The sequence below is a fragment of the Mustela lutreola genome, chromosome 2, assembly GCF_030435805.1.
Source record: "Mustela lutreola isolate mMusLut2 chromosome 2, mMusLut2.pri, whole genome shotgun sequence".
Classification (NCBI taxonomy): domain Eukaryota; kingdom Metazoa; phylum Chordata; class Mammalia; order Carnivora; family Mustelidae; genus Mustela; species Mustela lutreola.
In genome coordinates, this window is record NC_081291.1 from 62,347,059 (window position 1) to 62,373,426 (window position 26,368).

The window sequence follows — 26,368 nt, forward strand, 5'->3', positions numbered from 1 at the left end:
AAGAAGATAGGATTGGGAGGGAGACAAACCAACAAAGACTGAATCTCACAAAACAGACTGAGGGTTGCTGGGGGGAGGTGTGTTGGGAGAGGATGGTGGGGGTATGGACATTGGGGAGGGCAGGTGCTATGGTGAGTGATGGTGAGTGCTGTGAAATGTGTAAACCTGGTGATTCACAGACCTGTACCCCCAGGGATAAAAACACATTATATGTTTATAAAAAATTTTAAAAAATAATTTAAAAAGTCCATTAAAGAAAAAACACATATTGCAAGCCCAGAGCTAATCTCATATTCAATCAAAAAAGTTTGAAAGTTTTCCCCTTAAAGATCAGAAAAAAGACAAGTGTGTCCACTTTCACTACTCTCATTTGACATAGTACTGGATGTCCTAGCCAGAGAAACAAGGAACACAAAGAAATAAAAGACTCCAAAAACAAAAAAAAAAAAAAAGGAAGAAGTAAAATTTTCTTTTTTTGGATAACATGAACTTACATGTAAAAAAAATCCTAAAAACTTCACAGAAAATTTTGAATAAACAAATTTAATATAGCTGCCAAATACAAGATCAATATATAAAAGACAGGAATTTTGTTTTGTTTCGTTTTTTTAAAATAGTTTTTCATGTCATCCTTGCTCAGTGATCATGCTAATCTTCTCTGCATCATTCCAATTTTAGTATATGTGCTGCCAAAGTAAGCACAAGACAGGAGCATTTTAACACTGTAATGATGAACTATCTGAAAAAAATAAAGAGAACAATCTAATTCTCAATAGCATCAAAAATAATAAAATACTTCGGAAAAGATTTAACTAACAAGATGAAAGATCTGTACCCCATAAACTATGACATTGATAAAGAATTTGAAGGAGACATAAATGGAAAGATAGCTCATATTTATGAATGGTAAGAATTAACATTGTTAAAATGTCCATACTACCGAAAACCATCTGTAAATTCAATTCCTATCAAAAATCCAATGTTAGGGGCGCCTGGGTGGCTCAGTGGGTTAAGCCGCTGCCTTCGGCTCAGGTCATGATCCCAGGGTCCTGGGATCGAGAACTGCATCAGGCTCTCAGCTCAGCAGGAAGCTGCTAACTCTTCTCTCTCTGCCTGCCTCTCTGCCTGCTTGTCATCTCTCTCTGTCAAATAAATAAATAAAAAATATTTTTTAAAAATCCAATATTTTTTTTTACAGAAGTAAGTAAAGAATCCTAAAATTTATATGAGACCATAAAAGACAACAAATAATTAAAGCAGTTCTGAGAAAGAATGAAGAAGCGAAATTACACTTCTTGATTTGAAACTATACTACAAAGCCCTCGTGCTCAAAACAATAAAGTATACTGGCATAAAAACAGACCAATAAACAAGTTGAACAGAATTGAGAGTCCAGAAATAAATCCTTTGATACAGTCACCTAATATTTGACAGGGGCCAACATATATAATGGGTAGATAGTCTGTTCAATAAATGATATTTAAAACTGAATAGTCACATAAACCAGCATGAAACTGGAACCTTATATCACTCATAAATCTTAACTTGAAATAGATTAAAGACATAAATGTGATGCATGAAACTAAATTTCCTAAAGGAAAACATAGGAAAAATTCTCCTTGACATTGGTTTGCCAATAGTTTTTTGGATACCAGGCCAAAAACACAAGCAAAAGAAGCAAAAATAAATAAATGGTATTACATCAAACTAAAGTTTCTGCATTGCCAAAAAAAAAAGGGAATGAAAACACAATTCACAGAATGGAAGAAAATACTTACAAATCTTATATCTGAAAAGAGGTTAATAACCAACAGATACAAATAGAAAAATATATATAATTTAAAAAATAGCAAAAGGATCTCAATAGACGTTTTTTTCAAAAAAGTTATATAAATGACCAACAGGAGCATTAAAAAGTGCTCAACGTAGAAACTCAGGGCAAAGTCATTATGTTGTTGTTGTTGTTTACCTCTGAAAAACACAACAAGATATTACTACCTATTAGAATATATACTAGCAAAAAATTAAAACTAACAAATTTTGTTAAATATTGTGGAAAATGGGGAACTTATGCACTGTGATAGGGATATAAATTTGTATGGAAAACAGTATGGAGATTATTCATATTATTGAAAGTAAAATTACCATATGATTCAGTAATCCCACCTCTAGGTATATATCTAAAGGAAACGAAGTCACTATTCGAAGACATATCTCCACTCTTATGTTCATTATAAAATTATTAACTCTAAGCAAGAGATGGAAATAACTTCAGTATCCATTAATGGATGAATGGATAAAATAAGTATGGTAAATATACACTATGGAATACTACTGAACCATGAAAAATTAAGAAATACTGCCATTTACAACAGCATGGATGGATCTTGAAGGTATTATACTGAGTGAAATATTTCAAAGATTTTATATATATTTTAATTTATGTATTATGATATCCCTTACATACAGAATCTGAAGAAAAAGCAAACTAATGGAAACTTAGAGTTGAGTTGACAAGAGGTGAACCGGGGGTGGAATAAGGTGGTCAAAGGGTACAAATTTGCAGCCTCAATATGAAAAAGTTCTGGGGATCTAATGTACAGCATGATGATCATAGTTAATAATATATACATCCATTTTTATTGTGCTTCCCTTTATTAAACTTTGCATATATCACATTCTTACAAGTTGAAAGTTTATAGCAATCTTGTATAAAAGAGGTCTGCTGCCACCATTTTTCTAACAACATTTGTTCATTTTGTGTCTCTCTGTCACATGTTGGTAATTCTTGCAATATTTCAAGTTTTTTCATTATTATTGTATTTGTTATGGTGATCTGTGATCAGTAATTATGACCCACTGAAAACTCAGAACTAGTTTACTTAAGGTATATACATTGTTTTTCCTTAAAGGCATAATGCTTTTGAACAGTACAGTATAGTGTTTATTTTTTATATGCACTGGGAAACATAATTTTTTATTTGCACTGCGAAACCAAAAAAAATAATAATAATTTGACTTAGTTTATGGAGATAATCACGTTATTGAGGCGGTCTGGAACAAAACCCACAAGACCTCTGAAGTTCATCTCTACTGTACTATATACATAAAAGTTGCAAAGAGAGTAGTTCTTAAAATCCCTTACCATACATGCATAAAAAACAGTGGCAACTATATGAGATAGTAGATGTATTCACATTTTTATGTAGATTATATTGCAATACAGATGTATGCCAATTTATCAAATTGTACAAAATTTACACAATGTTAAAAGTTTGCAATGTTATAAGAAATCATTTCTTATATTTACAAATTATAATGTGTCGATTATTTTTCAATAAAGATAACAAAAGCTTTTTGTAGAATTAATCTATTTTTCAAAAAAGGAAGTAAGGAAGTAGAAACTGCAACTAACTCTGAAATAATAGAATATAAAATCCATTTTAGTTATCGACACTGTGACAAAAACTATTACTTAGTTTACAATGAAGGAGTACTTAGGAAGCATGAAGGATGGTCTATAAATAAGGCTGAAAGAGCTCAGTTTTAAGGTTTAAATTTAAAATCTTCTTTTGAAATACTAAACTGACCACCCATTTTTCCAAACATAAATGTCTTAACTGCATGAATTTATTTCATACAACTTTAAAGTCTAGTTTCATAAGAAAGCAGCATGCAAATTTTGAATGAGACAGACTTGCTTAAGTTTCTTTATGTTCAACAGTAAAGGATACTTCCCTCAAAAGAAGAAAAATCAGCATATTTATTATGATAATTATTATTCATAATGAGATTCATATTGAATTAGGAAATATATATCCTCAGAGAAGGTAAAGTAAAATGAAATTTATTTTGGTAAATGTGTCTATGAATAGTCAATACAATGCCTCAATATAAATGAATATTATCATTTTGAACAATTTAATTTCTACTATTAGAATTATTATAAGTATAAAAATAGCTATCATTTTCGCATGGAATATGAGACTCTCATGCTCCATGCTTCATTACATCCACACAACAACTCTGCATAATAAGTATTATCATCACCATTTCATGGGTGAAAAAACTGAGGCTAACACATTTAGATAACTGGTTTATGATTACATGGCTAGTAAAGATGCATCACACTAATTTAGGCTTTATGATTTCAGAATTGTACTCTTTCCACTGCACATTCTATTCCTCTGTAAATACTTGGCTTGTTTTCATTTAGTTCTTTAATTTTATTCATGTGGTGATGGCTTAAAGCTTCATTTAAAGGTAGCTTAAAAAATTCATTTAACCAAAAGCTCCCAAGAATTAAAAATGTCATGGATATCATTAGTTAATGGGTAACTATATATTTTCCACGCGAATGAGATAACAATCAGAGTATTTTTCTAAGTTTTAGTCTCTGAGTGTTCCAAAGGACTTTGTTAAAATAGAAATATTTAGACAAAGGTGATCAAAAGTCTAGATCAGGTCACCTTAAGATAAATATTAGGAAACTGAGGAAACAAATGGAGATTTGAACACTGAGCTATGATATAATGAACGGTTTAAAGTATTTAGTAGAGCATAGAAAAGCCTTTAAAGCCTGGTCTTAGCCTAGCATTGCAGCTTCTGGGATATCTGTCTATCTATCATCTATCTATCTATCTAGCTAGCTCCATGCGGGTATCTTCCACCGAGCTGCGGAGACTAGCTCAGGCAAGCAACAGCAGCATCCCCAAACCCAACTCTGATTTCCCAAGGAACGCTGTGCTTTCCCAGGAGAGATGCACAGGCAAAGAGGCCTTCGATGTATGCGGGTTTCCACCACCGCGAGACTGGGCTCAGGCAAGCAGCAGCAGCCCGCAGAACATTTCTCAGCGAATGCTGTGCTTTCGCAGAGGCTTTGGCTGGGAGCCAACAGCACTTCGCTGCTGCTTCCTCAGCAAGGCTTCAGTAGCGTCAGGGAAGAAGAGCTGCGGGAGAGCTGGTGCCTCTTGGGCCTTGCTTTCCCGGGCTCCATGTTCGCGTCCTGGGTTCACCCTGCCAGGCCGAACTAAGCAGACATAGCCACAACCCTGCAGTAGCGTGTGTAGCCTAGGATGGCACTCTATGCACACTACCATCTCCCAGTGTAGGCATCGCTTGGCCTTTTACTCTGGCGCTCAGGCGGATTCTCAGACTAGGCCAGTGCTTTCCCCACAGGAAAGGAGAGGTGACAGGATCCCTGCACACCGCCCGTGAACTGAATAGGGAGCTTTGGGGGACTGTCCCCACTCCTTCCCCTTAAACTCCATGCCTCCCCCAAGCTTCCACATCCTGGAGGAAGATGGCATCTGACTCCCCGTTATTTCAGGGAGCTGTTTCCGCGAGGTAAGCGTAGGCGCCTGGTGGCTAGCGCATGTCTGCCCCAGGGACAGGTGGCCAAGGAGCTGCTGTCTCTTTGGGCCCAGAGACTCAGGACAGGCATGTTTAAGAGTGGAGCACGAGGCCTGCCCTACTCATCCCCTCCTGTCTCCTTAGCAGCCAGGCTTCTGTCTCTCTGCACAGGGAGCGGGTGATACTTGTATTGCCGGCTCTCCTGCTTCGCAACCGTTTCCAGACCAGAAGGCCAACGGCTCCTGCTCACCTTCCCCCCCACCCCCGGCAGCGAGCTGCACCTTCCACAGACATGCTCCTGGGGACCGCAGTGAAAACGTGTCCCTTTTTTTAAGGCTCTTTTCAAAAGCGCCACAGCGCTTCTCTCTCAGGCAGAGGAGATGCCCAGGCATAGAGGATTTCGCTCCATGCGGGTTTTTTACACCGTGCTGAGGGGACTAGCTCAGGCAAACAGGAGCATCCCTCATACCGGACTCTGATTTCCCAAAGAATGCTGTGATTTCCCAGAGGGGATGCCAGGGCAAAGAGGCTTTCGCTCTATGCGGGTTTCTCCCATTGTGCTGCCAATACTAGGCTAAGGCAAGCAGCAACAGCAGCCCTCAGAACCGACTCTGATTTCCCAGCGACTGCTATGCTTTCGCAGATGTTTTCAGCTTGGCACGAACCGCACTTCGCTGCTGCTTCCTCAGAAAGGCTTTGGGTGTTCACTCTGCGCGACAGGGAAGAAGAGCCGCGGGACTTGCTATCCTGGTCTCCGAGTTTACGCCGTGGATTCACCTTGCTATTCAGAACTAAGCAGACACAGTCACAACCCTGCAGCAGCGTGCTTGGCCTAGCATGGCACTCTCTGCCTATTACCATCTCCTGGGCTAGGTTAGGCTTTCCTTTTTGCTCCGGCTCTCAGGCAGACTCGGCGTCCAGGCCAGTGCCTTCACCACAGGAGAGAGGAGGAGACAGGATCCCTGCACACGGCCCGTGCACAGATTAGGGAGATTTGGGGGACTGTGCCCACTCCTTCCCCTTAAACCCCGTCCCTCCTCCAAGCTTCCACATCCTGGAGGAAGATGGCATCTGACTGCCCGTTATTTTGGGAGCTGTTTCTGCGAGTTCAGCGTAGGCAACTGGTGGCTAGCGCAAGTCTGCCCAAGAGACAGGTGGCCAAGGAGCTGCTGTCTCCTTGGGCCGAGAGGCTCAGGACAGGCATGCTTACTGCCCAGACTCCTTCCTAAGAGTGGAGCACGCGCCTCTGCCCTAGTCGTCCCCTCATGTCTCCTTAGCAGCCAGACTTCTATCTCACCGCACAGGGAGCGGGTGACTCTTGTCTTGCCACCGGCCTGCTGTTCGTGGCAGGGCAGGCTATCCTGCTTCCTGAGCGTTTCCCGACCGTAAGGCCAACGGCTCCTTCTCTTCTCCGGGTGCGGTGTGCTGCGCCTTCCCCACCCTTGGCTTCTCTCTCAGGCAGAGAGGATGCTAGGCCAAAGAGTATTTCGCTCCATGCGCGTATCTTCCACCGAGCTGCGGAGACTAGCTCAGCCAAGCAGCCGCAGCAGCCCCAAAACCAACTCTGATTTCCCAAGGAACGCTGTGCTTTCCCAGGGGAGTTGCCCAGGCAAAGAGGCTTTCGCTGTATGCGGGTTTCTCCCACCGCGAGACTGGGCTCAGGCAAGCAGCAGCAGCCCGCAGAACATTTCTCAGCGAATGCTGTGCTTTCCCAGAGGCTTTGGCTTGGAGCAAAGTGCACTTTGCTGCTGCTTCCTCAGCAAGGCTTCAGTCGCGACAGGGAAGAAGAGCTGCGGGAGGTGTTCGCTCTGTCGCATCAGGGAAGGAGAGTCGCGGGAGTGCTGGTATCTCTTGGACCTTGCTTTCCCGAGCTCCATGTTGGCGCCCTGGGTTCACCCTGCCAGGCCGAACTAAGCAGACACAGCCACAACCCTGTGTAGCGTGCGTAGCCTAGGATGGCACTCTATGCACACTACCATCTCCCAGTGTAGGCATCGCTTGGCCTTTTGCTCTGGCGCTCAGGCGGATTCTCAGACTAGGCCAGTGCTTTCCCCACAGGAAAGAAGAGGTGACAGGATCCCTGCACACCGCCCGTGAACTGAATAGGGAGCGAAGGGGGACTGTGCCCACTTCTTCCCCTTAAACCCCGTGCCTCTACCAAGCTTCCACATCATGGAGGAAGATGGCATCTGACACCACGTTATTTCAGGGAGCTGTTTCCGCGAGGTCAGCGTAGGCGCCTGGTGGCTAGCGCATGTCTGCCCCAGGGACAGGTGGCCAAGGAGCTGCTGTCTCCTTGGGCCCAGAGGCTCAGGACAGGCATGCTTTCGGCCCAGACTCCTTCCTAAGAGGGGAGCATGCGCCCTGCCCTACTCATCCTCTCCTGTCTCCTTAGCAACAAGGCTTTTGTCTCTCTGCACTGGGAGCGGGTGATACTTGTATTGCCAGCTCTCCTTTATCGCAACCGTTTCCAGACCAGAAGGCCAACGGCTCCTGCTCTTCTCCCCGGGCAGCGGGCTGCACCGTCCACTGACATGCTCCTGGGGAGTGCAGTGAAAATCATTTCCCTTTCCTTAAGGCTCTTTCCACAGGCGCCACCGCGCTTCTCTCTCAGGCAGAGGGGATGCCCAGGAATAGAGGATTTAGCTCCATGCGTGTTTATTACACCGTGCTGCGAAGACCAGCTCAGGCAACAGGAGCATCCCTCAGACTGGACTCTGATTTCCCAAAGAATGCTGTGCTTTTACTGAGGGGCAAAGAGGCTTTCTCTCTATGCGGGTTTCTCCCATAGTGTTGCGAATACTAGGCTAAAGCAAGCAACAAAAGCATTCCCCAGGACTGACTCTGATTTCCCAGCGACTGCGATGCTTTTGAAGAGGTTTTCAGCTTGGCGGGAAGCGCACTTCTCTGCTGCTTTCTCAGCCAGGCTTTGGGTGTTCGCTCTGTCGCATCAGGGAAGGAGAGTCGCGTGAGAGCTGGTGTCTCTTGAACCTTGCTTTCCCGGGCTCCGTGATGGCGCCCTGGGTTCACCCTGCCAGGCCGAACTAAGCAGACACAGTCACAACCCTGCAGCAGCGTGCGGGGCCTAAGATGGCACTCTATGCACACTACCATCTCCCGGTGTAGGCAACGCTTGGCCTTTGGCACTGGACCTCAGGCGGATTCGCGGACAAGGCCAGTGCCTTCCCCACAGGAGAGGAGAGGCGACAGGTTCCCTGAACACCGCCCGTTCACTGGAATGGGGAGCTTTGGGGGATTGTCCCCACTCCTTGCCCTGCAAACCCCCTGCAACCTAAAACGCTGTCACATGTTGGAGGAAGATGGCATCTGACTGCCCGTTTCTCGAGGGAGCTGTTTCTGCGAGTTCCGGGTATGGCGCCTGGTAGCTAGCCCAAGTCTGCCCTATGGACAGATGGTGAAGGAGATGCTGTCCCCTTGGGACCAGAGGCACAGGACAGGCCTGCCTTCTGCCCACACTCCTTCCTCAGTGTGGAGCACGCGTCCCTGCCTTAATCGTCCCCTCATGTCTCCTTAGGAACCAGGCTTTGTCTCTCCGCACAGAGGGCGGGTGACACTTGTCTTGCCACCGGCCTGCTCTTCCTGCCATGGCAGGCTACCCTGCTTCCCGTCCTTTTCCCGACCACAAGGCCAACGGCTCCTTCTCTTCTCTGGGGGCGGCGTGCTGCGCCTTCCCCAGACTTGCTCCTGGGGAGTGCAGTGACAGACGTGTGCAATCACGCTTCTCTCTCAGATCTCAAATACACAACATAACCCTACACCTAAAGGAGTTGGAGAAAGAACAACAAAGGAAGCCTAAACCCAGCAGGAGAAGAGGAATAATAAAGATCAGAGCAGAAATCAATGAAATAGAAACAAATAAACAAAAACCACAAAACAACAACAACAACAACAACAAAACAATAGAACAAATCAACGAAACTAGGAGCTGGTTCTTTGAAAGAATTAATAAGATTGATAAACCCCTTTCCAGACTTATCAAAAAGAAAAGAGAAAGAACCCAAATAAATAAAATCATGAATGCAAGAGGAGAGATCACAACCAACACCAAAGAAATACAAACAATTATAAGAACATACTATGAGCAACTCTACGCCAACAAATTCAGCAATCTGGAAGAAATGGATACATTCCTAGAGACATATAAACTACCACAACTGAACCAGGAAGAAATAGAAAACCTGAACAGACCCATAACCAGTACGGAGATTGAAACAGTCATCAAAAATCTCCAAACAAACAAAAGCCCCGGGCCAGATGGCTTCCCAGGGGAATTCTACCAAACATTTAAAGAAGAATTAATTCCTATTCTCATGATACTGTTCCAAAAAAATAGAAATGGAAGGAAAACTCCCAATCTCTTTTTTTTTCTGAGGCCAGCATCACCTTGATCCCCAAACCAGACAAGGATCCCATCAAAAAAGAGAACTACAGACCAATATCCTTGATGAACACAGATGCGAAAATTCTCACCAAAATACTAGCCAATAAGATTCAACAGTACATTAAAAGGATTATTCACCACGACCAACTGGGATTTATTCCAGGGCCTCAAGGCTGGTTCAACATCTGCAAATCAATCAATGTGATACAACACATCAATAAAAGAAAGAACAAGAACCATATGATACTCCCCATAGATGCTGAAAAAGCATTTGGCAAAGTGCAGTATCCCTTCCTGCTTAAAACTCTTCAAAGTGGGGCGCCTGGGTGGCTCAGTGGGTTAAGCCTCTACCTTCGGCTCAGGTCATGATCCCAGGGGCCTGGGATCGAGTCCTGCATTGGGCTTTCTGCTCAGCAGGGAGCCTGCTTCTCCTCATCTCTCTCTCTGTCTGTCTCTCTGCCTATTTGTGATCTCTCTCTCTGTCAAATAAATAAATAAAATCTTTAAAAAAAAACTCTTCAAAGTGTAGCGATAGAGGGCACATATTATCAATATTATCAAAGCCATCTATGAAAAACCCACTGCAAATATCATTCTCAATGGAAAAAAAACTGAATACTTTTCCGCTGAGGTCAGGAACATGGCAGGGATGTCCGTTATCACCACTGCTATTCAACATTGTACTAGAAGTCCTAGCCTCAGCAATCAGACAACAAAAAGAAATTAAAGGCACCCAAATTTTTCCAAATTGGCAGAAGAGAAGTCAAACTATCCCTGTTTGCAGATGATATGATACTGTATGTGGAAAACTTAAAGGACTCCACTCCAAATCTGCTATAACTTGTATAGAAATTCTGTAAAGTGTCAGGATATAAATCAATGAACAGAAATTGGTTGCATTTTTTTTTATACCAACAAAACTGAAGAAATAGAAACTAAGGAGTGAATCCCATTTACAATTGCACCCAAAACCCTAAGATACCTAGGAATAAACCTAACAAAGAATCTATACTCAGAAAACTCTAAAGTACTCATGAAAGAAATTGAAGAAGACACAAAGAAATGGAAAAATGTTCCATGCTCCTGTATTGGAAGAACAAATATTGTGAAAATGTCTATGCTACCTAAAGCAATCTACACATTTAATGCAATCCCTATCAAAATCCCATCCATTTTTTTTTCAAAGAAATGGGACAAATCATCCTTATATATATAAGGAACCAGAAAATACCTCGAATATCCAGAGGAATATTGAAAAAGAAAGCCAAAGTTGTTGGCATCACAATTCCAGACTTCAAGCTCTATTACAAAGTTGTCATCATCAAGATAGTAGGGAACTGTCCCCAAAACAGACATAGATCAATGGAACAGAATAGAGAGCCCAGAAATACACCCTCAACTCTATGGTCAACTAATCTTCAACAAAGCAGGAAGGAATGTCCTATGGAAAAAAGACAGCCTCTTCAACAAATGGTGTTGGGAAAATTGAACAGCCACATGCAGAAAAATGAAATTGGGCCGTTTCCTTACACCACACATGAAAATAGACTGGAAATGGATGAAGAAGCATAATGTGAGAAAGGAATCCATCAAAATCCTTGAGGAGAGAACAGGTAGCAACCTCTTTGACCTCAGCAGCAGCAACTTCTTCCTAGGAACATCGCCAAAGGCAAGGGAAGCAAGGGCAAGAATGAACTCCTGGGATTTCATCAGATCAAAAAGCTTTTGCACAGCAAAGGAAACAGTTAACAAAGCCAAAAGATGACTGTCAGAAGTTATCTGGGAGAAGATATTTGCAAATGACATACCAGATAAAGGGCCAGTATCTATCCAAAATCTACAAAGAGCTTATCAAACTCAACACCCTAAGAACAAATAATCGAATGAAAAAATGGGCAGAGGACATGAACAGACATTTCTGAAAAGAATACATCCAAATGGCCAACAGACACATGAAAAAATGCTCCACATCACTCGGCATCAGGGAAATACAAATCAAAACCAGAATGAGATACCACCTCACACCTTTCAGAATGGCTAAAATGAACAAGTCAGTCAATGACAGATGCTGGCGAGGATGTGGAGAAAGGGCAACCCTCCTACACTGTACGTGGGAATGCAAGCTGGTGCAACCACTCTGGAAAACAGCGTGGAGGTGCCTCAAAAAGCTGAAAATAGAACTACCCTATGACCCAGTGATTGTAGTACTGGATATATACCCTAAAGATACAAACGGGGCATTCTGAAGGGGCACATGCACCCAAATGTTTATAGCAGCAATGTCCACAATAGTTAAACTATGGAAAGAACCTAAATGTCCTTCAACGGATCAATCAATAAATAAGATATGGTATATATGTACAATGGGATACTGTGCAGCCATCCAAAGAAATGAAATCCTGCTATTTGTGATGACATGGATGGAACTAGAGGGTATTATGCTTGGCAAAATAAATCAATCTGAGAAAGACAACTATCATATGATCTCCCTGCTATGATGAAGTGGAGATGCAACACAGGAGCTTTCGGGCGTACGAAAAGAAAAATAAAAGAAGATAGGATTGGGAGGGAGACAAACCAACAAAGACTGAATCTCACAAAACAGACTGAGGGTTGCTGGGGGGAGGTGTGTTGGGAGAGGATGGTGGGGGTATGGACATTGGGGAGGGCAGGTGCTATGGTGAGTGATGGTGAGTGCTGTGAAATGTGTAAACCTGGTGATTCACAGACCTGTACCCCCAGGGATAAAAACACATTATATGTTTATAAAAAATTTTAAAAAATAATTTAAAAAGTCCATTAAAGAAAAAACACATATTGCAAGCCCAGAGCTAATCTCATATTCAATCAAAAAAGTTTGAAAGTTTTCCCCTTAAAGATCAGAAAAAAGACAAGTGTGTCCACTTTCACTACTCTCATTTGACATAGTACTGGATGTCCTAGCCAGAGAAACAAGGAACACAAAGAAATAAAAGACTCCAAAAACAAAAAAAAAAAAAAAGGAAGAAGTAAAATTTTCTTTTTTTGGATAACATGAACTTACATGTAAAAAAAATCCTAAAAACTTCACAGAAAATTTTGAATAAACAAATTTAATATAGCTGCCAAATACAAGATCAATATATAAAAGACAGGAATTTTGTTTTGTTTCGTTTTTTTAAAATAGTTTTTCATGTCATCCTTGCTCAGTGATCATGCTAATCTTCTCTGCATCATTCCAATTTTAGTATATGTGCTGCCAAAGTAAGCACAAGACAGGAGCATTTTAACACTGTAATGATGAACTATCTGAAAAAAATAAAGAGAACAATCTAATTCTCAATAGCATCAAAAATAATAAAATACTTCGGAAAAGATTTAACTAACAAGATGAAAGATCTGTACCCCATAAACTATGACATTGATAAAGAATTTGAAGGAGACATAAATGGAAAGATAGCTCATATTTATGAATGGTAAGAATTAACATTGTTAAAATGTCCATACTACCGAAAACCATCTGTAAATTCAATTCCTATCAAAAATCCAATGTTAGGGGCGCCTGGGTGGCTCAGTGGGTTAAGCCGCTGCCTTCGGCTCAGGTCATGATCCCAGGGTCCTGGGATCGAGAACTGCATCAGGCTCTCAGCTCAGCAGGAAGCTGCTAACTCTTCTCTCTCTGCCTGCCTCTCTGCCTGCTTGTCATCTCTCTCTGTCAAATAAATAAATAAAAAATATTTTTTAAAAATCCAATATTTTTTTTTACAGAAGTAAGTAAAGAATCCTAAAATTTATATGAGACCATAAAAGACAACAAATAATTAAAGCAGTTCTGAGAAAGAATGAAGAAGCGAAATTACACTTCTTGATTTGAAACTATACTACAAAGCCCTCGTGCTCAAAACAATAAAGTATACTGGCATAAAAACAGACCAATAAACAAGTTGAACAGAATTGAGAGTCCAGAAATAAATCCTTTGATACAGTCACCTAATATTTGACAGGGGCCAACATATATAATGGGTAGATAGTCTGTTCAATAAATGATATTTAAAACTGAATAGTCACATAAACCAGCATGAAACTGGAACCTTATATCACTCATAAATCTTAACTTGAAATAGATTAAAGACATAAATGTGATGCATGAAACTAAATTTCCTAAAGGAAAACATAGGAAAAATTCTCCTTGACATTGGTTTGCCAATAGTTTTTTGGATACCAGGCCAAAAACACAAGCAAAAGAAGCAAAAATAAATAAATGGTATTACATCAAACTAAAGTTTCTGCATTGCCAAAAAAAAAAGGGAATGAAAACACAATTCACAGAATGGAAGAAAATACTTACAAATCTTATATCTGAAAAGAGGTTAATAACCAACAGATACAAATAGAAAAATATATATAATTTAAAAAATAGCAAAAGGATCTCAATAGACGTTTTTTTCAAAAAAGTTATATAAATGACCAACAGGAGCATTAAAAAGTGCTCAACGTAGAAACTCAGGGCAAAGTCATTATGTTGTTGTTGTTGTTTACCTCTGAAAAACACAACAAGATATTACTACCTATTAGAATATATACTAGCAAAAAATTAAAACTAACAAATTTTGTTAAATATTGTGGAAAATGGGGAACTTATGCACTGTGATAGGGATATAAATTTGTATGGAAAACAGTATGGAGATTATTCATATTATTGAAAGTAAAATTACCATATGATTCAGTAATCCCACCTCTAGGTATATATCTAAAGGAAACGCAGTCACTATTCGAAGACATATCTCCACTCTTATGTTCATTATAAAATTATTAACTCTAAGCAAGAGATGGAAATAACTTCAGTATCCATTAATGGATGAATGGATAAAATAAGTATGGTAAATATACACTATGGAATACTACTGAACCATGAAAAATTAAGAAATACTGCCATTTACAACAGCATGGATGGATCTTGAAGGTATTATACTGAGTGAAATATTTCAAAGATTTTATATATATTTTAATTTATGTATTATGATATCCCTTACATACAGAATCTGAAGAAAAAGCAAACTGATGGAAACTTAGAGTTGAGTTGACAAGAGGTGAACCGGGGGTGGAATAAGGTGGTCAAAGGGTACAAATTTGCAACCTCAATATGAAAAAGTTCTGGGGATCTAATGTACAGCATGATGATCATAGTTAATAATATATACATCCATTTTTATTGTGCTTCCCTTTATTAAACTTTGCATATATCACATTCTTACAAGTTGAAAGTTTATAGCAATCTTGTATAAAAGAGGTCTGCTGCCACCATTTTTCTAACAACATTTGTTCATTTTGTGTCTCTCTGTCACATGTTGGTAATTCTTGCAATATTTCAAGTTTTTTCATTATTATTGTATTTGTTATGGTGATCTGTGATCAGTAATTATGACCCACTGAAAACTCAGAACTAGTTTACTTAAGGTATATACATTGTTTTTCCTTAAAGGCATAATGCTTTTGAACAGTACAGTATAGTGTTTATTTTTTATATGCACTGGGAAACATAATTTTTTATTTGCACTGCGAAACCAAAAAAAATAATAATAATTTGACTTAGTTTATGGAGATAATCACGTTATTGAGGCGGTCTGGAACAAAACCCACAAGACCTCTGAAGTTCATCTCTACTGTACTATATACATAAAAGTTGCAAAGAGAGTAGTTCTTAAAATCCCTTACCATACATGCATAAAAAACAGTGGCAACTATATGAGATAGTAGATGTATTCACATTTTTATGTAGATTATATTGCAATACAGATGTATGCCAATTTATCAAATTGTACAAAATTTACACAATGTTAAAAGTTTGCAATGTTATAAGAAATCATTTCTTATATTTACAAATTATAATGTGTCGATTATTTTTCAATAAAGATAACAAAAGCTTTTTGTAGAATTAATCTATTTTTCAAAAAAGGAAGTAAGGAAGTAGAAACTGCAACTAACTCTGAAATAATAGAATATAAAATCCATTTTAGTTATCGACACTGTGACAAAAACTATTACTTAGTTTACAATGAAGGAGTACTTAGGAAGCATGAAGGATGGTCTATAAATAAGGCTGAAAGAGCTCAGTTTTAAGGTTTAAATTTAAAATCTTCTTTTGAAATACTAAACTGACCACCCATTTTTCCAAACATAAATGTCTTAACTGCATGAATTTATTTCATACAACTTTAAAGTCTAGTTTCATAAGAAAGCAGCATGCAAATTTTGAATAAGACAGACTTGCTTAAGTTTCTTTATGTTCAACAGTAAAGGATACTTCCCTCAAAAGAAGAAAAATCAACATATTTATTATGATAATTATTATTCATAATGAGATTCATATTGAATTAGGAAATATATATCCTCAGAGAAGGTAAAGTAAAATGAAATTTATTTTGGTAAATGTGTCTATGAATAGTCAATACAATGCCACAATATAAATGAATATTATCATTTTGAACAATTTAATTTCTACTATTAGAATTATTATAAGTATAAAAATAGCTATCATTTTCGCATGGAATATGAGACTCTCATGCTCCATGCTTCATTACATCCACACAACAACTCTGCATAATAAGTATTATCATCACCATTTCATGGGTGAAAAAACTGAGGCTAACACATTTAGATAACTGGTTTATGATTACATGGCTAGTAAAGATGCATCACACTAATTTAGGCTTTATGATTTCAGAATTGTACTCTTTCCACTGCACATTCTATTCCTCTGTAAATACTTGGCTTGTTTTCATTTAGTTCTTTAATTTTATTCATGTGGTGATGGCTTAAAGCTTCATTTAAAGGTAGCTTAAAAAATTCATTTAACCAAAAGCTCCCAAGAATTAAAAATGTCATGGATATCATTAGTTAATGGGTAACTATATATTTTCCACGCGAATGAGATAACAATCAGAGTATTTTTCTAAGTTTTAGTCTCTGAGTGTTCCAAAGGACTTTGTTAAAATAGAAATATTTAGACAAAGGTGATCAAAAGTCTAGATCAGGTCACCTTAAGATAAATATTAGGAAACTGAGGAAACAAATGGAGATTTGAACACTTAGCTATGATATAATGAACGGTTTAAAGTATTTAGTAGAGCATAGAAAAGCCTTTAAAGCCTGGTCTTAGCCTAGCATTGCAGCTTCTGGGATATCTGTCTATCTATCATCTATCTATCTATCTAGCTAGCTCCATGCGGGTATCTTCCACCGAGCTGCGGAGACTAGCTCAGGCAAGCAACAGCAGCATCCCCAAACCCAACTCTGATTTCCCAAGGAACGCTGTGCTTTCCCAGGAGAGATGCACAGGCAAAGAGGCCTTCGATGTATGCGGGTTTCCACCACCGCGAGACTGGGCTCAGGCAAGCAGCAGCAGCCCGCAGAACATTTCTCAGCGAATGCTGTGCTTTCGCAGAGGCTTTGGCTGGGAGCCAACAGCACTTCGCTGCTGCTTCCTCAGCAAGGCTTCAGTAGCGTCAGGGAAGAAGAGCTGCGGGAGAGCTGGTGCCTCTTGGGCCTTGCTTTCCCGGGCTCCATGTTCGCGTCCTGGGTTCACCCTGCCAGGCCGAACTAAGCAGACATAGCCACAACCCTGCAGTAGCGTGTGTAGCCTAGGATGGCACTCTATGCACACTACCATCTCCCAGTGTAGGCATCGCTTGGCCTTTTACTCTGGCGCTCAGGCGGATTCTCAGACTAGGCCAGTGCTTTCCCCACAGGAAAGGAGAGGTGACAGGATCCCTGCACACCGCCCGTGAACTGAATAGGGAGCTTTGGGGGACTGTCCCCACTCCTTCCCCTTAAACTCCATGCCTCCCCCAAGCTTCCACATCCTGGAGGAAGATGGCATCTGACTCCCCGTTATTTCAGGGAGCTGTTTCCGCGAGGTAAGCGTAGGCGCCTGGTGGCTAGCGCATGTCTGCCCCAGGGACAGGTGGCCAAGGAGCTGCTGTCTCTTTGGGCCCAGAGACTCAGGACAGGCATGTTTAAGAGTGGAGCACGAGGCCTGCCCTACTCATCCCCTCCTGTCTCCTTAGCAGCCAGGCTTCTGTCTCTCTGCACAGGGAGCGGGTGATACTTGTATTGCCGGCTCTCCTGCTTCGCAACCGTTTCCAGACCAGAAGGCCAACGGCTCCTGCTCACCTTCCCCCCCACCCCCGGCAGCGAGCTGCACCTTCCACAGACATGCTCCTGGGGACCGCAGTGAAAACGTGTCCCTTTTTTTAAGGCTCTTTTCAAAAGCGCCACAGCGCTTCTCTCTCAGGCAGAGGAGATGCCCAGGCATAGAGGATTTCGCTCCATGCGGGTTTTTTACACCGTGCTGAGGGGACTAGCTCAGGCAAACAGGAGCATCCCTCATACCGGACTCTGATTTCCCAAAGAATGCTGTGATTTCCCAGAGGGGATGCCAGGGCAAAGAGGCTTTCGCTCTATGCGGGTTTCTCCCATTGTGCTGCCAATACTAGGCTAAGGCAAGCAGCAACAGCAGCCCTCAGAACCGACTCTGATTTCCCAGCGACTGCTATGCTTTCGCAGATGTTTTCAGCTTGGCACGAACCGCACTTCGCTGCTGCTTCCTCAGAAAGGCTTTGGGTGTTCACTCTGCGCGACAGGGAAGAAGAGCCGCGGGACTTGCTATCCTGGTCTCCGAGTTTACGCCGTGGATTCACCTTGCTATTCAGAACTAAGCAGACACAGTCACAACCCTGCAGCAGCGTGCTTGGCCTAGCATGGCACTCTCTGCCTATTACCATCTCCTGGGCTAGGTTAGGCTTTCCTTTTTGCTCCGGCTCTCAGGCAGACTCGGCGTCCAGGCCAGTGCCTTCACCACAGGAGAGAGGAGGAGACAGGATCCCTGCACACGGCCCGTGCACAGATTAGGGAGATTTGGGGGACTGTGCCCACTCCTTCCCCTTAAACCCCGTCCCTCCTCCAAGCTTCCACATCCTGGAGGAAGATGGCATCTGACTGCCCGTTATTTTGGGAGCTGTTTCTGCGAGTTCAGCGTAGGCAACTGGTGGCTAGCGCAAGTCTGCCCAAGAGACAGGTGGCCAAGGAGCTGCTGTCTCCTTGGGCCGAGAGGCTCAGGACAGGCATGCTTACTGCCCAGACTCCTTCCTAAGAGTGGAGCACGCGCCTCTGCCCTAGTCGTCCCCTCATGTCTCCTTAGCAGCCAGACTTCTATCTCACCGCACAGGGAGCGGGTGACTCTTGTCTTGCCACCGGCCTGCTGTTCGTGGCAGGGCAGGCTATCCTGCTTCCTGAGCGTTTCCCGACCGTAAGGCCAACGGCTCCTTCTCTTCTCCGGGTGCGGTGTGCTGCGCCTTCCCCACCCTTGGCTTCTCTCTCAGGCAGAGAGGATGCTAGGCCAAAGAGTATTTCGCTCCATGCGCGTATCTTCCACCGAGCTGCGGAGACTAGCTCAGCCAAGCAGCCGCAGCAGCCCCAAAACCAACTCTGATTTCCCAAGGAACGCTGTGCTTTCCCAGGGGAGTTGCCCAGGCAAAGAGGCTTTCGCTGTATGCGGGTTTCTCCCACCGCGAGACTGGGCTCAGGCAAGCAGCAGCAGCCCGCAGAACATTTCTCAGCGAATGCTGTGCTTTCCCAGAGGCTTTGGCTTGGAGCAAAGTGCACTTTGCTGCTGCTTCCTCAGCAAGGCTTCAGTCGCGACAGGGAAGAAGAGCTGCGGGAGGTGTTCGCTCTGTCGCATCAGGGAAGGAGAGTCGCGGGAGTGCTGGTATCTCTTGGACCTTGCTTTCCCGAGCTCCATGTTGGCGCCCTGGGTTCACCCTGCCAGGCCGAACTAAGCAGACACAGCCACAACCCTGTGTAGCGTGCGTAGCCTAGGATGGCACTCTATGCACACTACCATCTCCCAGTGTAGGCATCGCTTGGCCTTTTGCTCTGGCGCTCAGGCGGATTCTCAGACTAGGCCAGTGCTTTCCCCACAGGAAAGAAGAGGTGACAGGATCCCTGCACACCGCCCGTGAACTGAATAGGGAGCGAAGGGGGACTGTGCCCACTTCTTCCCCTTAAACCCCGTGCCTCTACCAAGCTTCCACATCATGGAGGAAGATGGCATCTGACACCACGTTATTTCAGGGAGCTGTTTCCGCGAGGTCAGCGTAGGCGCCTGGTGGCTAGCGCATGTCTGCCCCAGGGACAGGTGGCCAAGGAGCTGCTGTCTCCTTGGGCCCAGAGGCTCAGGACAGGCATGCTTTCGGCCCAGACTCCTTCCTAAGAGGGGAGCATGCGCCCTGCCCTACTCATCCTCTCCTGTCTCCTTAGCAACAAGGCTTTTGTCTCTCTGCACTGGGAGCGGGTGATACTTGTATTGCCAGCTCTCCTTTATCGCAACCGTTTCCAGACCAGAAGGCCAACGGCTCCTGCTCTTCTCCCCGGGCAGCGGGCTGCACCGTCCACTGACATGCTCCTGGGGAGTGCAGTGAAAATCATTTCCCTTTCCTTAAGGCTCTTTCCACAGGCGCCACCGCGCTTCTCTCTCAGGCAGAGGGGATGCCCAGGAATAGAGGATTTAGCTCCATGCGTGTTTATTACACCGTGCTGCGAAGACCAGCTCAGGCAACAGGAGCATCCCTCAGACTGGACTCTGATTTCCCAAAGAATGCTGTGCTTTTACTGAGGGGCAAAGAGGCTTTCTCTCTATGCGGGTTTCTCCCATAGTGTTGCGAATACTAGGCTAAAGCAAGCAACAAAAGCATTCCCCAGGACTGACTCTGATTTCCCAGCGACTGCGATGCTTTTGAAGAGGTTTTCAGCTTGGCGGGAAGCGCACTTCTCTGCTGCTTTCTCAGCCAGGCTTTGGGTGTTCGCTCTGTCGCATCAGGGAAGGAGAGTCGCGTGAGAGCTGGTGTCTCTTGAACCTTGCTTTCCCGGGCTCCGTGATGGCGCCCTGGGTTCACCCTGCCAGGCCGAACTAAGCAGACACAGTCACAACCCTGCAGCAGCGTGCGGGGCCTAAGATGGCACTCTATGCACACTACCATCTCCCGGTGTAGGCAACGCTTGGCCTTTGGCACTGGACCTCAGGCGGATTCGCGGACAAGGCCAGTGCCTTCCCCACAGGAGAGGAGAGGCGACAGGTTCCCTGAACACCGCCCGTTCACTGGAATGGGGAGCTTTGGGGGATTGTCCCCACTCCTTGCCCTGCAAACCCCCTGCAACCTAAAACGCTGTCACATGTTGGAGGAAGATGGCATCTGACTGCCCGTTTCTCGAGGGAGCTGTTTCTGCGAGTTCCGGGTATGGCGCCTGGTAGCTAGCCCAAGTCTGCCCTATGGACAGATGGTGAAGGAGATGCTGTCCCCTTGGGACCAGAGGCACAGGACAGGCCTGCCTTCTGCCCACACTCCTTCCTCAGTGTGGAGCACGCGTCCCTGCCTTAATCGTCCCCTCATGTCTCCTTAGGAACCAGGCTTTGTCTCTCCGCACAGAGGGCGGGTGACACTTGTCTTGCCACCGGCCTGCTCTTCCTGCCATGGCAGGCTACCCTGCTTCCCGTCCTTTTCCCGACCACAAGGCCAACGGCTCCTTCTCTTCTCTGGGGGCGGCGTGCTGCGCCTTCCCCAGACTTGCTCCTGGGGAGTGCAGTGACAGACGTGTGCAATCACGCTTCTCTCTCAGATCTCAAATACACAACATAACCCTACACCTAAAGGAGTTGGAGAAAGAACAACAAAGGAAGCCTAAACCCAGCAGGAGAAGAGGAATAATAAAGATCAGAGCAGAAATCAATGAAATAGAAACAAATAAACAAAAACCACAAAACAACAACAACAACAACAACAAAACAATAGAACAAATCAACGAAACTAGGAGCTGGTTCTTTGAAAGAATTAATAAGATTGATAAACCCCTTTCCAGACTTATCAAAAAGAAAAGAGAAAGAACCCAAATAAATAAAATCATGAATGCAAGAGGAGAGATCACAACCAACACCAAAGAAATACAAACAATTATAAGAACATACTATGAGCAACTCTACGCCAACAAATTCAGCAATCTGGAAGAAATGGATACATTCCTAGAGACATATAAACTACCACAACTGAACCAGGAAGAAATAGAAAACCTGAACAGACCCATAACCAGTACGGAGATTGAAACAGTCATCAAAAATCTCCAAACAAACAAAAGCCCCGGGCCAGATGGCTTCCCAGGGGAATTCTACCAAACATTTAAAGAAGAATTAATTCCTATTCTCATGATACTGTTCCAAAAAAATAGAAATGGAAGGAAAACTCCCAATCTCTTTTTTTTTCTGAGACCAGCATCACCTTGATCCCCAAACCAGACAAGGATCCCATCAAAAAAGAGAACTACAGACCAATATCCTTGATGAACACAGATGCGAAAATTCTCACCAAAATACTAGCCAATAAGATTCAACAGTACATTAAAAGGATTATTCACCACGACCAACTGGGATTTATTCCAGGGCCTCAAGGCTGGTTCAACATCTGCAAATCAATCAATGTGATACAACACATCAATAAAAGAAAGAACAAGAACCATATGATACTCCCCATAGATGCTGAAAAAGCATTTGGCAAAGTGCAGTATCCCTTCCTGCTTAAAACTCTTCAAAGTGGGGCGCCTGGGTGGCTCAGTGGGTTAAGCCTCTACCTTCGGCTCAGGTCATGATCCCAGGGGCCTGGGATCGAGTCCTGCACTGGGCTTTCTGCTCAGCAGGGAGCCTGCTTCTCCTCATCTCTCTCTCTGTCTGTCTCTCTGCCTATTTGTGATCTCTCTCTCTGTCAAATAAATAAATAAAATCTTTAAAAAAAAACTCTTCAAAGTGTAGCGATAGAGGGCACATATTATCAATATTATCAAAGCCATCTATGAAAAACCCACTGCAAATATCATTCTCAATGGAAAAAAAACTGAATACTTTTCCGCTGAGGTCAGGAACATGGCAGGGATGTCCGTTATCACCACTGCTATTCAACATTGTACTAGAAGTCCTAGCCTCAGCAATCAGACAACAAAAAGAAATTAAAGGCACCCAAATTTTGCCAAATTGGCAGAAGAGAAGTCAAACTATCCCTGTTTGCAGATGATATGATACTGTATGTGGAAAACTTAAAGGACTCCACTCCAAATCTGCTATAACTTGTATAGAAATTCTGTAAAGTGTCAGGATATAAATCAATGAACAGAAATTGGTTGCATTTTTTTTTATACCAACAAAACTGAAGAAATAGTAACTAAGGAGTGAATCCCATTTACAATTGCACCCAAAACCCTAAGATACCTAGGAATAAACCTAACAAAGAATCTATACTCAGAAAACTCTAAAGTACTCATGAAAGAAATTGAAGAAGACACAAAGAAATGGAAAAATGTTCCATGCTCCTGTATTGGAAGAACAAATATTGTGAAAATGTCTATGCTACCTAAAGCAATCTACACATTTAATGCAATCCCTATCAAAATCCCATCCATTTTTTTTTCAAAGAAATGGGACAAATCATCCTTATATATATAAGGAACCAGAAAATACCTCGAATATCCAGAGGAATATTGAAAAAGAAAGCCAAAGTTGTTGGCATCACAATTCCAGACTTCAAGCTCTATTACAAAGTTGTCATCATCAAGATAGTAGGGAACTGTCCCCAAAACAGACATAGATCAATGGAACAGAATAGAGAGCCCAGAAATACACCCTCAACTCTATGGTCAACTAATCTTCAACAAAGCAGGAAGGAATGTCCTATGGAAAAAAGACAGCCTCTTCAACAAATGGTGTTGGGAAAATTGAACAGCCACATGCAGAAAAATGAAATTGGGCCGTTTCCTTACACCACACATGAAAATAGACTGGAAATGGATGAAGAAGCATAATGTGAGAAAGGAATCCATCAAAATCCTTGAGGAGAGAACAGGTAGCAACCTCTTTGACCTCAGCAGCAGCAACTTCTTCCTAGGAACATCGCCAAAGGCAAGGGAAGCAAGGGCAAGAATGAACTCCTGGGATTTCATCAGATCAAAAAGCTTTTGCACAGCAAAGGAAACAGTTAACAAAGCCAAAAGATGACTGTCAGAAGTTATCTGGGAGAAGATATTTGCAAATGACATACCAGATAAAGGGCCAGTATCTATCCAAAATCTACAAAGAGCTTATCAAACTCAACACCCTAAGAACAAATAATCGAATGAAAAAATGGGCAGAGGACATGAACAGACATTTCTGAAAAGAATACATCCAAATGGCCAACAGACACATGAAAAAATGCTCCACATCACTCGGCATCAGGGAAATACAAATCAAAACCAGAATGAGATACCACCTCACACCTTTCAGAATGGCTAAAATGAACAAGTCAGTCAATGACAGATGCTGGCGAGGATGTGGAGAAAGGGCAACCCTCCTACACTGTACGTGGGAATGCAAGCTGGTGCAACCACTCTGGAAAACAGCGTGGAGGTGCCTCAAAAAGCTGAAAATAGAACTACCCTATGACCCAGTGATTGTAGTACTGGATATATACCCTAAAGATACAAACGGGGCATTCTGAAGGGGCACATGCACCCAAATGTTTATAGCAGCAATGTCCACAATAGTTAAACTATGGAAAGAACCTAAATGTCCTTCAACGGATCAATCAATAAATAAGATATGGTATATATGTACAATGGGATACTGTGCAGCCATCCAAAGAAATGAAATCCTGCTATTTGTGATGACATGGATGGAACTAGAGGGTATTATGCTTGGCAAAATAAATCAATCTGAGAAAGACAACTATCATATGATCTCCCTGCTATGATGAAGTGGAGATGCAACACAGGAGCTTTCGGGCGTACGAAAAGAAAAATAAAAGAAGATAGGATTGGGAGGGAGACAAACCAACAAAGACTGAATCTCACAAAACAGACTGAGGGTTGCTGGGGGGAGGTGTGTTGGGAGAGGATGGTGGGGGTATGGACATTGGGGAGGGCAGGTGCTATGGTGAGTGATGGTGAGTGCTGTGAAATGTGTAAACCTGGTGATTCACAGACCTGTACCCCCAGGGATAAAAACACATTATATGTTTATAAAAAATTTTAAAAAATAATTTAAAAAGTCCATTAAAGAAAAAACACATATTGCAAGCCCAGAGCTAATCTCATATTCAATCAAAAAAGTTTGAAAGTTTTCCCCTTAAAGATCAGAAAAAAGACAAGTGTGTCCACTTTCACTACTCTCATTTGACATAGTACTGGATGTACTAGCCAGAGAAACAAGGAACACAAAGAAATAAAAGACTCCAACAACAAAAAAAAAAAAAAGGAAGAAGTAAAATTTTCTTTTTTTGGATAACATGAACTTACATGTAAAAAAAAATCCTAAAAACTTCACAGAAAATTTTGAATAAACAAATTTAATATAGCTGCCAAATACAAGATCAATATATAAAAGACAGGAATTTTGTTTTGTTTCGTTTTTTTAAAATAGTTTTTCATGTCATCCTTGCTCAGTGATCATGCTAATCTTCTCTGCATCATTCCAATTTTAGTATATGTGCTGCCAAAGTAAGCACAAGACAGGAGCATTTTAACACTGTAATGATGAACTATCTGAAAAAAATAAAGAGAACAATCTAATTCTCAATAGCATCAAAAATAATAAAATACTTCGGAAAAGATTTAACTAACAAGATGAAAGATCTGTACCCCATAAACTATGACATTGATAAAGAATTTGAAGGAGACATAAATGGAAAGATAGCTCATATTTATGAATGGTAAGAATTAACATTGTTAAAATGTCCATACTACCGAAAACCATCTGTAAATTCAATTCCTATCAAAAATCCAATGTTAGGGGCGCCTGGGTGGCTCAGTGGGTTAAGCCGCTGCCTTCGGCTCAGGTCATGATCCCAGGGTCCTGGGATCGAGAACTGCATCAGGCTCTCAGCTCAGCAGGAAGCTGCTAACTCTTCTCTCTCTGCCTGCCTCTCTGCCTGCTTGTCATCTCTCTCTGTCAAATAAATAAATAAAAAATATTTTTTAAAAATCCAATATTTTTTTTTACAGAAGTAAGTAAAGAATCCTAAAATTTATATGAGACCATAAAAGACAACAAATAATTAAAGCAGTTCTGAGAAAGAATGAAGAAGCGAAATTACACTTCTTGATTTGAAACTATACTACAAAGCCCTCGTGCTCAAAACAATAAAGTATACTGGCATAAAAACAGACCAATAAACAAGTTGAACAGAATTGAGAGTCCAGAAATAAATCCTTTGATACAGTCACCTAATATTTGACAGGGGCCAACATATATAATGGGTAGATAGTCTGTTCAATAAATGATATTTAAAACTGAATAGTCACATAAACCAGCATGAAACTGGAACCTTATATCACTCATAAATCTTAACTTGAAATAGATTAAAGACATAAATGTGATGCATGAAACTAAATTTCCTAAAGGAAAACATAGGAAAAATTCTCCTTGACATTGGTTTGCCAATAGTTTTTTGGATACCAGGCCAAAAACACAAGCAAAAGAAGCAAAAATAAATAAATGGTATTACATCAAACTAAAGTTTCTGCATTGCCAAAAAAAAAAGGGAATGAAAACACAATTCACAGAAT

At 42.1% G+C, this 26,368-nt stretch overlaps 3 pseudogenes; all 3 read right to left on the reverse strand.

Annotated features, from left to right (window-relative positions):
• Nucleotides 1-610: 610 nt before the first annotated feature.
• LOC131826188 (U6 spliceosomal RNA) lies at nt 611-702 on the reverse strand (annotated as a pseudogene).
• A 12,211-nt stretch (nt 703-12,913) lies between these two features.
• Nucleotides 12,914-13,005, reverse strand: LOC131826189 (U6 spliceosomal RNA; annotated as a pseudogene).
• Nucleotides 13,006-25,216: 12,211 nt separating this feature from the next.
• LOC131826190 (U6 spliceosomal RNA) lies at nt 25,217-25,308 on the reverse strand (annotated as a pseudogene).
• Nucleotides 25,309-26,368: the final 1,060 nt, after the last annotated feature.